Below are 10,105 nucleotides of genomic sequence, written 5' to 3'. Positions count from 1 at the left end.
TACATGGAGTGTGTGCGGCCCTGGGTGACTTTGGAGAAAAATGACGAAGGGGAGGTGTGGAGGTGAGGGACCTGATACAGGCAAAGGTGAGGGAGAGGGGAGTGCAGGCGCCCCAGACAGCTTCATGGACAGGATGCTGTTTATGTCAACTTACGTACATATGCATGTCTATTTTTTAAAAAGAGAAAAAGAAAGTTTGCCACCAATGGGCTTTGACTTATTATATATATATTTAAAACTTTTTTTTTTTTAACATTTTATTTATTTTTGAGACAGGGAGAGACAGAGCATGAACAGGGGAGGGTCAGAGAGAGGGAGACACAGAATCTGAAACAGGCTCCAGGCTCTGAGCTGTCAGCACAGAGCCCGACACGGGGCTCGAACTCACGGACCGCGAGATCGTGACCTGAGCCGAAGTCGGCCGCTTAACCGACTGAGCCACCCAGGCACCCCTTGACTTATTATATTGAATGCCTTTACTGCATCTGCTGAGAAAAGATTTTTTTCTTTCAATTTTTGTAAATGTTTATTTATTTTGAAGAGTGAGAGAGAGAGGGAAGGAGAAAATCCTAAGCAGGCTCCACACTGTTAGCGCAGAGCCCAATTTGGGGCTCAAACCCACAAACCATGAGATCCTGGCCTGCGCTGAACCGACTGAGCCACCCAGGGCCCCCATATTTTTTTCTTTCATAGGTTAATGTGGTGACTTACATTTAGTGGTTTAAAGCAAATTCATTCTTGCTTTGCTGAAATAAACACAATTTGGCCATGATTTGGCCATATACGAAGCTGGATTCAGTTGAACTTGAGTGGGGTTCAGGTGTCTGCCTCTCCACAAACTCACTAGCCTCTCCCGCTCCGGGCCCAGGGAATCCACTCTCCCTGGAGTTGGGCCACTTCCCGCTTCCCACCAAAGGCTGGCCTCTGCACCTCACGGACAGTCCGCTGGAATCGCTGATGGGGGGGCCTCTGCCTTTGAAGCACAAAAGTCCTACAGTGGCTTCCAGAGCAACTTGCTTACCTGCCAGATTCTCTCATCCTGAAACGTGCACCCATACACGTGTGTACGTGTGCACACGCACATGCACACACACAGTAGCAAAGAGAGCTTTAGGAGTTGCAATTACAAATATTCATCTCATGTCCCTCATGAGAGCCTTCCAAAATTATGGGAAAGGAACTTAGGTATAAATCGATCCTTATAAAGAGAATGGGGGTATCAGCAGGCAGATTTCAGCACAGTTGTGGAAACAGAATGCCAAGGGAACTAGGAATTTGCGGTCTCCTTACACTAACAGTGGTGACTCTATACTCCCACGGACCCAAGCCCCAGCAGTGTCCAGCTGACCCACTCCTGATTCTGGCTCTGCTTCAAGCTGTTTCAGTGCACTTGCTGAGATCCGTAAGTCCCAAGATGAAGACTCCTTGTGGTCTGGTCTCCCTATGTCTGCAAGGAGTTTCACGGAATTCAGCTCGGTGTGAGGAGTGTGCATCAGCGATGCGGCGGGTCAAGGAGGACAGGGGAGGGCAGAGAAAGACGCTTCTCCTACACGGTGGGGACTGGCGGGGATGCACAGGACAAATTAACGGAGCTTCATGTCCTAGACAAACTGATAATGCTACTGAATAAAGTCCTTTTCAGTTTTTTGAATTAGCATATAATTAATCAGGATGTTTTTACTGCACTATGTGGTTTTATTGATATTAATTACATTTGAAAACAAATTTATATTTTTTAAATTTTTTAATGTTTATTTTGTTTTTTTTAAATTTTTTTTTCTTAATGTTTTTATTTATTTTTGAGACAGAGAGAGACAGAGCATGAGCAGGGAAGGGGCAGAGAGAGAGGGAGACACAGAATCTGAAACAGGCTCCAGGCTCTGAGCTGTCAGCACAGAGCCCGATGCGGGGCTCGAACTCACAGACTGTGAGATCATGACCTGGGCTGAAGTCAGACGCCCAACCGACTGAGCCACCCAGGCGCCCCTTTTAATGTTTATTTTGAAAGAGATAGAGTGAGCACGGGTGCATGCAAGCAGGGGAGGGGCAGAGAGAGAGAGAGAGAGACAGAGTTTGGATCCCAAGCAGGCTCCGTGCTGTCAGTTTGGAGCCCAGCTCAGGGCTCAAACCCACGAACCGTAAGATCCTGACCTGAGCTGAAATCAAGAGTCAGATGCTTAACCGGCTGAACCACCCACGCACCCCTTTAATTAATGTTTTAAAAGTAAACTCCGCCCCCAACATGGGGCTCAAACGCACAACCCCGAGGTTAAGAGTAGCACGCTGGACTTAGTGAGCCAGCCAGGCACCTCAGCAAACATAAATGTATCTTCTCTCATGAGGGTCAAATTTTCAGTGTCTCAAAGTGATGTGGTTTGATTAGTCCCTTAGAGACCAAAGGAGTGTTGTGCTTTAATTGTAGCAAAACATATAACAGAAAATTTACCATCTTAACCACTTTTTCAATTATTTTTTTAAGTATATTTTTTAGCAGTTTCAGGCTGACGGCAAAACTGAGTAGAAGGTACAGCACTCCCATATAGCCCCTGCCTACCTATGCATTACTTCCCCCACTATCAGCATCCCCCTTCAGAGGGGTTCATTTGTTACAACTGATAAACCTGTCCTGACACGTCGTTATCATCCAGTGTTGTACCTTCTGTGGGTTTGGACAAATGTATACAGACGTGTAACCGTCATTACAGTATCATAGAGAGCAGCTTCCTTGCCTTAAAATCCTCTGTGCTCCTCCCACTCACCGCTGCCTCTCCCAACCCCTGGCACCCACCCACCTTTTTACCATCCCCCTAGTTTTGCCTTTTCCGGAATGTGATCTGGTTGGACTCATATAGTATGTAGCCTTTTCGCATGGGTTTCTTTCACTGAGTAATGCGCGTTCAAGTTTCCTTCACTTCTTTTCGTGGCTTCCTAATTCATTTTTAAAGTCGCTGAATAATATTCCATTGCCCGAATGTACCACAGTTTCTCTCTTCATCTACTGAAGGACATCTTGGTTGCTTCCACGTTTTGGCATTTACGAACAAAATCGCAGAGACATCTGTGTGCAGGTTTTTGGGTGGGTGTAAGTTTCCAGCTCCTTTGGATAAACACTGAGCATTGTGACTGCTGGATCATATGGAAAGAATATGTTTCATTTGGTGCGAAACTGACAAACTGCCCCCCAGGTGGCTGCGCCATTGTGCATTCCCACCAGCAGTGAGTGAGGGTTTCTGCGGCTCCACATCCTTCTCAGCATTTGGCAGGGTTGTGGATTTCAGCCATTTTAATAATTGTGTAGAAGTACTTCCTGTTCTTTAAATGTGTATTTCTCTGACGACATATGATGCGGATCACCTTTGCATATACTTACTTGCCGTCTGTGCATCTTCTTTGCTGAGTGAGATGTTTGTTAAGGCCTCTGGCCCATTTTTTAAATGGAGTTGTTTTCTTGTGGTTGAGTTTCAAGAGTTCTTTGTGTGTTTTAGATAACCGTCCTTTATCAGATGTGTCTTTTGCAAATTTTTTTTTTTTCAGGTCTGTGGCTCGTCTTTTCATTCTGTTGCCATTATCGTTGAGGGAGCAGAAAATTTTAATTTTAATGAGGTCCAGCTTATTAATCCTTTCTTGCAAGGATCATGCCCTTGGTGTCATATCTAAAAAGTCATCACCAAACCCAAAGTCATCTAGATATTCTCTTATGTTATCTTCTGTGAGTTTTATAGTTTTGCATTTTAGGTCTGTGATCCATTTTGAGTCCTCTTACCTCAAGCCGGGTGTGCGGCTCAGTGGCCTTAACTACATGCACATAGTTGTGCAACGGATCTCGGGAGCTCTGCCGTCTTGCAAAACTGAAACTCTACACCCGTTAAACAAGGTCTCTCCATCTCCCCCCACCCCCAGTTCCTACAACTGCTATTGTATTTTCTCTATGCGTTGTATCGTCTCTATGAATTTGACTATTCTAGAGACTTCATAATAGTGGAATCACATAGGAATTATCTTTTTGTGACTGGCTTATTTCCTTGAATGTAATGTCCTCAAGGTTCATCCATGTTGTAGCATATGACAGTTTCCCTTTTTTTTTTTTTTTTTTTTAAGACTGAATAATAGTCCATTTTGTGTGTGTATATACGCCATGTCTTCTTTATCCACACAGTACGTTTTCTTTTTCCATTCAAATGGTTATGGACACTTAGCTTGTTACCACCTCTTGGCTATATTGTGATGAGTGCTGAAATGAACATAGGTGTACAAATTTCTTTGAGAACTTGCCGTCAGTTCTTTTGGGTATATATCCAGAAGTGGGATTGCTGGATCATATAGTAATTCTATTTTGAATTTTTTGAGGAACTTCCATATCATTTTCCATTGCAGCTGTACCAATCTACATTCCCACCAATGGTGCAGACCTATTCCAATTTCTACACACCCTTGCCAATACCTGTTATTTTCTGTTTTCCCCCTCCTTTTTTTGGGTTTGTTTTTTGGGGTTTTGTTTTTGTTTTTGCAGTAGCCATCATAATGGGCGTGAGGAGACCAGGATTTATATTTTTAATTTCGACCTGGAAATGATGTATCCCAAGTAAGCTATACATCGCATCATAGTTAAAAGTTGTGTCTGTGTGCATGTGTGAGAGACATAGACCACTACATAGGTATACACTGTATATTTCTGCTAAATAGCAGTGAGACTAGAATCAGAATGATTTGGGAGAGAAGGATACACTGTGATGTGGTGGCAAAAGCCTAGGGAGCAGAGACGGGAATTCTCTGCTTTGGTCCTGACACTTCGGGTTGGTGAGTGATCATGTAAACTCAGCATCTGTCTCTTCTTAGTGAGGATGGAAAGGAACGTGTGTAAGAGAGCAGCCTGACACGGTCGGACACTTCACAACACAGCCAGCTAGGGTAAACAAGCAGAAAATACCAAGGAGGCTCGAGTTCTGCACGGAATTGAGTTCTTCTGGAATTGATGTTGCCCTATGAAATACAGATAAAAGTCACTTTACACAGCAGGCATGTTGAAGAGATACTGAGCCTGTGGGGAAACTTTTTAAATAAGGCAAATGAAAATGTAACTGTTTTCAGGGAATTGTCCATGAAGGAACCCCGTGGTGAAGTTAAATGTAATTTGCTAACGTAAATGATGAATGTGATGGCTGAGTGCATGTATTGGGAGAATTAGCTCCTTACCTCTGTGTGTGTATGTGCATGTGTGCCTTTCTCTTTTGCCCCCATTCTTATCTTTCCCACCCCTTTCAATAGGGATTTGATATGCCATATTAAAGACAAGTGTAAAATTAAAAGATAAATTGGAGGAAGGCAAATAAAAAAAATAAAAGAAAACTTTAAAGCAGAGCAAATGTGAATTCTCCAAACTCATGCTTTGGAAAGATACTTTTTGTTAAAGGAAGGATCAAAAAAAATTGGATCTGAGCATCCTAGTATCCAGTTCAGTGGGAGAAACGTAATCCAATGCAACATTCACATGGTCCAAAAACTTAAACCAACTGCACAGTTCTGATGAGTGATGCCTGAAAGATTTTTTTCCTGGGAGGTATTTAAAAAAGGACACAGTGTCCTAGAAATACCTGCATCCTCGACAGTTAACTCTAGAATAAATACAATACTGAATTTTTACATTCAATGGGGCAGTGAACCATAGCCTGGCTTGTGTAGAAACTGAGTTCTTTGCCTAAGATACTGCCGGTTGTATCTTACCCTTGTGAGTTCTCATTTTGTTTTTCTGTTGTTTTGTTTTGTTTTTTAGTAATCTTAAGAATTGACTCATAAAGAACTAACAAAAAAGGGGATTTTATTGACTACCTGGAGCCCCAGGCTTAACCTCAAAAATCCTATTGAAAATACTTGATGACTTGGGGCGCCTGGGTGGCTCAGTCGGTTAAGCGGCCGACTTCAGCTCAGGTCACGATCTCGCGGTCCGCGAGTTCGAGCCCCACGTCGGGCTCTGGGCTGATGGCTCAGAGCCTGGAGCCTGCTTCCGATTCTGTGTCTCCCTCTCTCTCTGCCCCTCCCCCGTTCATGCTGTGTCTCTCTCTGTCTCAAAAATAAATAAACGTTAAAAAAAAAAAAAAAAGAGAATACTTGATGACTTATTTTTGGTTACTGAAAGAATTTATACTTATGTATGAAACATACCATAAGCGGTACAGAAAAGGGAACCCTCGTGCCCTGTTGGTGGGAACTAAATTGATGCAGCCACTGTGGAAGATGGTATGGAGATCCCTCAAATAGTTAAAAATAGAACCACCATATGATCCAGTAATTCCATTCCTGAGTATTTATCCAAAGAAAGTGAAAACACTACTTCGAAAAGATGGATGCACCCCCATGTTCATTGCTGCATTGTTTACAATGGCCAAGATAGGGAAGCCAACCTAAGTGTCCATAGATGGATGAACGGACAAAGGAAAGGTGGTATATATGTAATGGAGTTATTATTCAACCATTAAGAAGAATGAAATTTTGCCATTTGCCATGACAGCATGGATGGATCATGAAGGCATCGTGCTGAGGGAAATAAGTGAGACAGACAAAGACAAATACCATATAATCTCATTTATATGTGGAATTCAACAACAACAACAACAAACACAAGCTCATAGGTAAAGAGAACAGGTTGGTGGTGGTCAGAGTTGTATGGTGGGGCGGGGGTTAAATGGGTGAAAAGAATTGTAAGGCACAAAGTTCCAATTCAAAAGTAAGTCATGGGGACATAACGTACCGCATGGCGACCACAGTTATGACACTGCATCGTATATTCAAAAGTTGCTGAGAGTCGATCTTAAGCATTCTCCTCATAAGAGAAAAGAGTTCTGTAACTATGTGTGGTGACGGCTGTTAACTAGATTTCTTGCGTGATCATTTTCCAATATATACAAATACCAAATCATTATGTTGTACACCTGAACCTAGTAAAATGTGATCTGTCCATTATACTGCCACAACAAACAACAACAGCAAACCATTCACAAAGTCAAAAGAGAAGCAACGAGCTGAGGAAAGGTTTCTCAACACATACGACAAAGAAAAAAATTGCCTCTTCTTTCAAGCACCACCCCCACCCCCTCCAATTTGGACGTAAGTGGTTACCGTTTGGGGAAGGGAAGATGCGGGGGGTCTTAACCCTTTATAAAAGATACTGTATTATAATTCTGGGACTTCATAAAATCTTTGTGAAATCTTTCAGAATCAGCCTTATGTAGGGACAGTGCTCCCTTCCATGGTGTTGGCATCTGTAACATCTCCTGTGTCCTGGCAGGCCACATGAGACCGGCCTTGATTTGTGCTGTTTAGGACCCTAGTGGTTGAGGCTGGGTAAACAGGTCCCAGGTAGCCTTAACACCCTGTTTGGGGAGTTTCATCCCAGCTATATTTTGGTTTCCAGTTTTGGCCTATGTAGATAATATCTATATATGTGTTGCCTCCTGGGACTTCTCCATGAGGACGTCTCATAGTACTTTTAACTCAATGTGTTTAAGATGGAAATTGACCTCTTCCCCTCAGATGCTTCCTCCTTGATCTCCCTTGGAATGTATTACAACCATTCAACTCCTCCAGCCAAAAACTAGAGGGCACCCATACTTTGTTCTCTGCCCCTGCTCCCAAGGTCAAATGTATTGTAAGTCTATTGACGCTGACTCTGATATTTTTCCAGTGTCCATCTACTTCTTTCTCTCTCCCTACTCTTCCTCCGCTGGTTTGGTCACTATAATCTTTGGTCGGGTTATGAAGCAGCCTCCTGATGGCCTCCCTGCCTCCACTCATCAGAAGATCTTGCACGCAGCGGGCAGGGGGAATCTTTCTAAAATGCAAATCTGGGGCGCCTAGGTGGCTCAGTCATTAAGCATCTGACTTTGGCTCAGGTCATGATCTCCTGGTTCGTGAATTCGAGTCCCACATTGGGTGAGCTTGAGCCCCGCTTCAGGTAAACCACGAGCCCTGCTTTGGATGAGCCCCATTTCTCTCTCTCTCTCCCCGCCCCCCACCTCTGTCTCTCACAAAAAATAGTAATAAAATGCAAATCTGATCATATCACCTGCTCAAATCCATTCAGTGGCTTACAACTGCCACTGGTAAAAAGACCTACTCTTTTTCTTGTTGAGTGGAGGAAGAAACAAATATATGGACAGATAATTTAAATAAATTGCATAAAGGCCATTCAGATAATGATAAGTTGCAATCAAAATCAAACACGGTGATGCACTAGAGGTGAATGTAGATGTTGAGGCAGGCGGGATTTCGGGAGGAAAATGACATTCATGTTGACCTTGGTCTCAGAGGGGCATCATGATGGGGCCCCACCCCTCCTTACTCTCCCACCGCTTTGAAGGCACTATGCTTTCTGGCTTCCAAGCCTTCACACAAACTGTTATCTCTGCCTTATTTTCTCCTCTCTCCTCCTTCACTTGACTTAAGACCTACGCTTCAGGTCACTTCTTTAAGGTTGTGTGCTCACCTGCTGGAATGCTGTACTTTGAAAAGTGATGCTGAGCTGCCTTGCCCGTGGCATGTTCCAATACACTCTCCCCAGAAAGGTAGCAAAGGGCTGGTTTCCCCATGTCTGTCCTCCTATGAGTGGCTATTGTCCATTCTTTTTCATTTTGGCCATTTTGATGAGCACAATGGTAGTATCTCAGTGTCGTCTTAATTTGTGCTTCTTTGATTCCAGTGAGACTGACATTTTTATGGGTTTACTGTCCATTTGGAGTTTTCCTTTTGTGATTTTCCAGTTTATTTCCTTCATTTATTTTTCTCTTGATATGCTCATAGCTTTCTCATTTGTCCAACAGCGTGCTCGTTGTGTGCCTACTGTATATTATGCAGTTGCTATGCGCTGAAGTATGTTTTCCCAAAATTCATATTGAATTGAACATGGTTAGGGTTGAAGCCCTAACCCCAGCACCTCAGAAAGTGACTGAATGTGGAGATAGACCCTTTATTTATTTTTAAAAAAAATTTTTTTTAATGTTTATTTATTTTTGAGAGACGGCATGAATGGGGGAGGGTCAGAGAGAGAGGGAGACACAGAATCCGAAACAGACTCCAAGCTCCGAGCTGTCAGCACAGAGCCCGACGCGGGCCTCGAACTCACGGACCGCGAGATCGTGACCTGAGCCGAAGTCGGATGCTTAACCGACTGAGCCACCCAGGCGCCCCTAGATAGACCCTTTAAAGAGGTGATGAAGATAAAATGAGGTCAGTGGGGTGCTATCCAATATGACTGATGTCCTTATAAGAGGTGGAGGTCAGGACACAGACACACACAGAGGGGAGACGATGTGAAGACACAGGAGAGGAAAGCCATCTACAAGCAAGGGGAAAGGAAGAAGAAACCAACCTTGGTGACACCTTGATCATGGACTTCCAGCCCCCAGACTGTGAGAAAAATAAATTTCTCTTCTTTAAGTCACCCAGTCTGTGCTTTTTCTTTTTTCTTTTTTTTTCCCCGTGGCAACCCTATCAAACTAATAACAGCAGTGTCCTGGGCACTGGGGTGATACATAAATACATTTATTTTATGTTGTATCTTATTATATTTTGGTCTTACTGTAAATAAGATGGTGAAGTTCCAACCAGAGTTCAGAAGACCAATGTACCGGCTTGAAAATAGGCAGAGACAGTAAATTCTCCCTTCTTCCTGTACTCAGGCCTCCAACAGATTGGACGAAGCGCACCCACACTGGGGAGGGCAATCTGCTCTACTCAGTCTACTGAGTCACGTGTTAATCTCATCCGGGAGCACCCATGCAGACATACCCAGAATCACATTTAACCAAATATCGGGGCACCCTGTGGCCCAGTCAAGTTGACAAATAACATTATCAGCATGGCAAGTCTCATGGATAAACGAGGAAAACATCCTGGTTACAATGACAGTTCAGGATGTGGAACTGAGTTCAAAGTTGACATCAGGAGTTCCTGGACTCATAGAATTTTAGGTCCAGAAAGGACTTCAGAGGGCATCCTACCAAACCTTGTGTTTAAGAGTTCAAGCGCTTAAATGTTTTTGCTCAGATACATAGAGTGACTTAGCGGAGGAGACCCAAGTGCCCTCAAATGAGTGAGCAATGACTTATTACGA

The sequence above is a fragment of the Neofelis nebulosa genome, chromosome 3, assembly GCF_028018385.1.
Source record: "Neofelis nebulosa isolate mNeoNeb1 chromosome 3, mNeoNeb1.pri, whole genome shotgun sequence".
In the NCBI taxonomy this organism is placed as follows: domain Eukaryota; kingdom Metazoa; phylum Chordata; class Mammalia; order Carnivora; family Felidae; genus Neofelis; species Neofelis nebulosa.
This window is presented reverse-complemented; position numbering follows the sequence as displayed.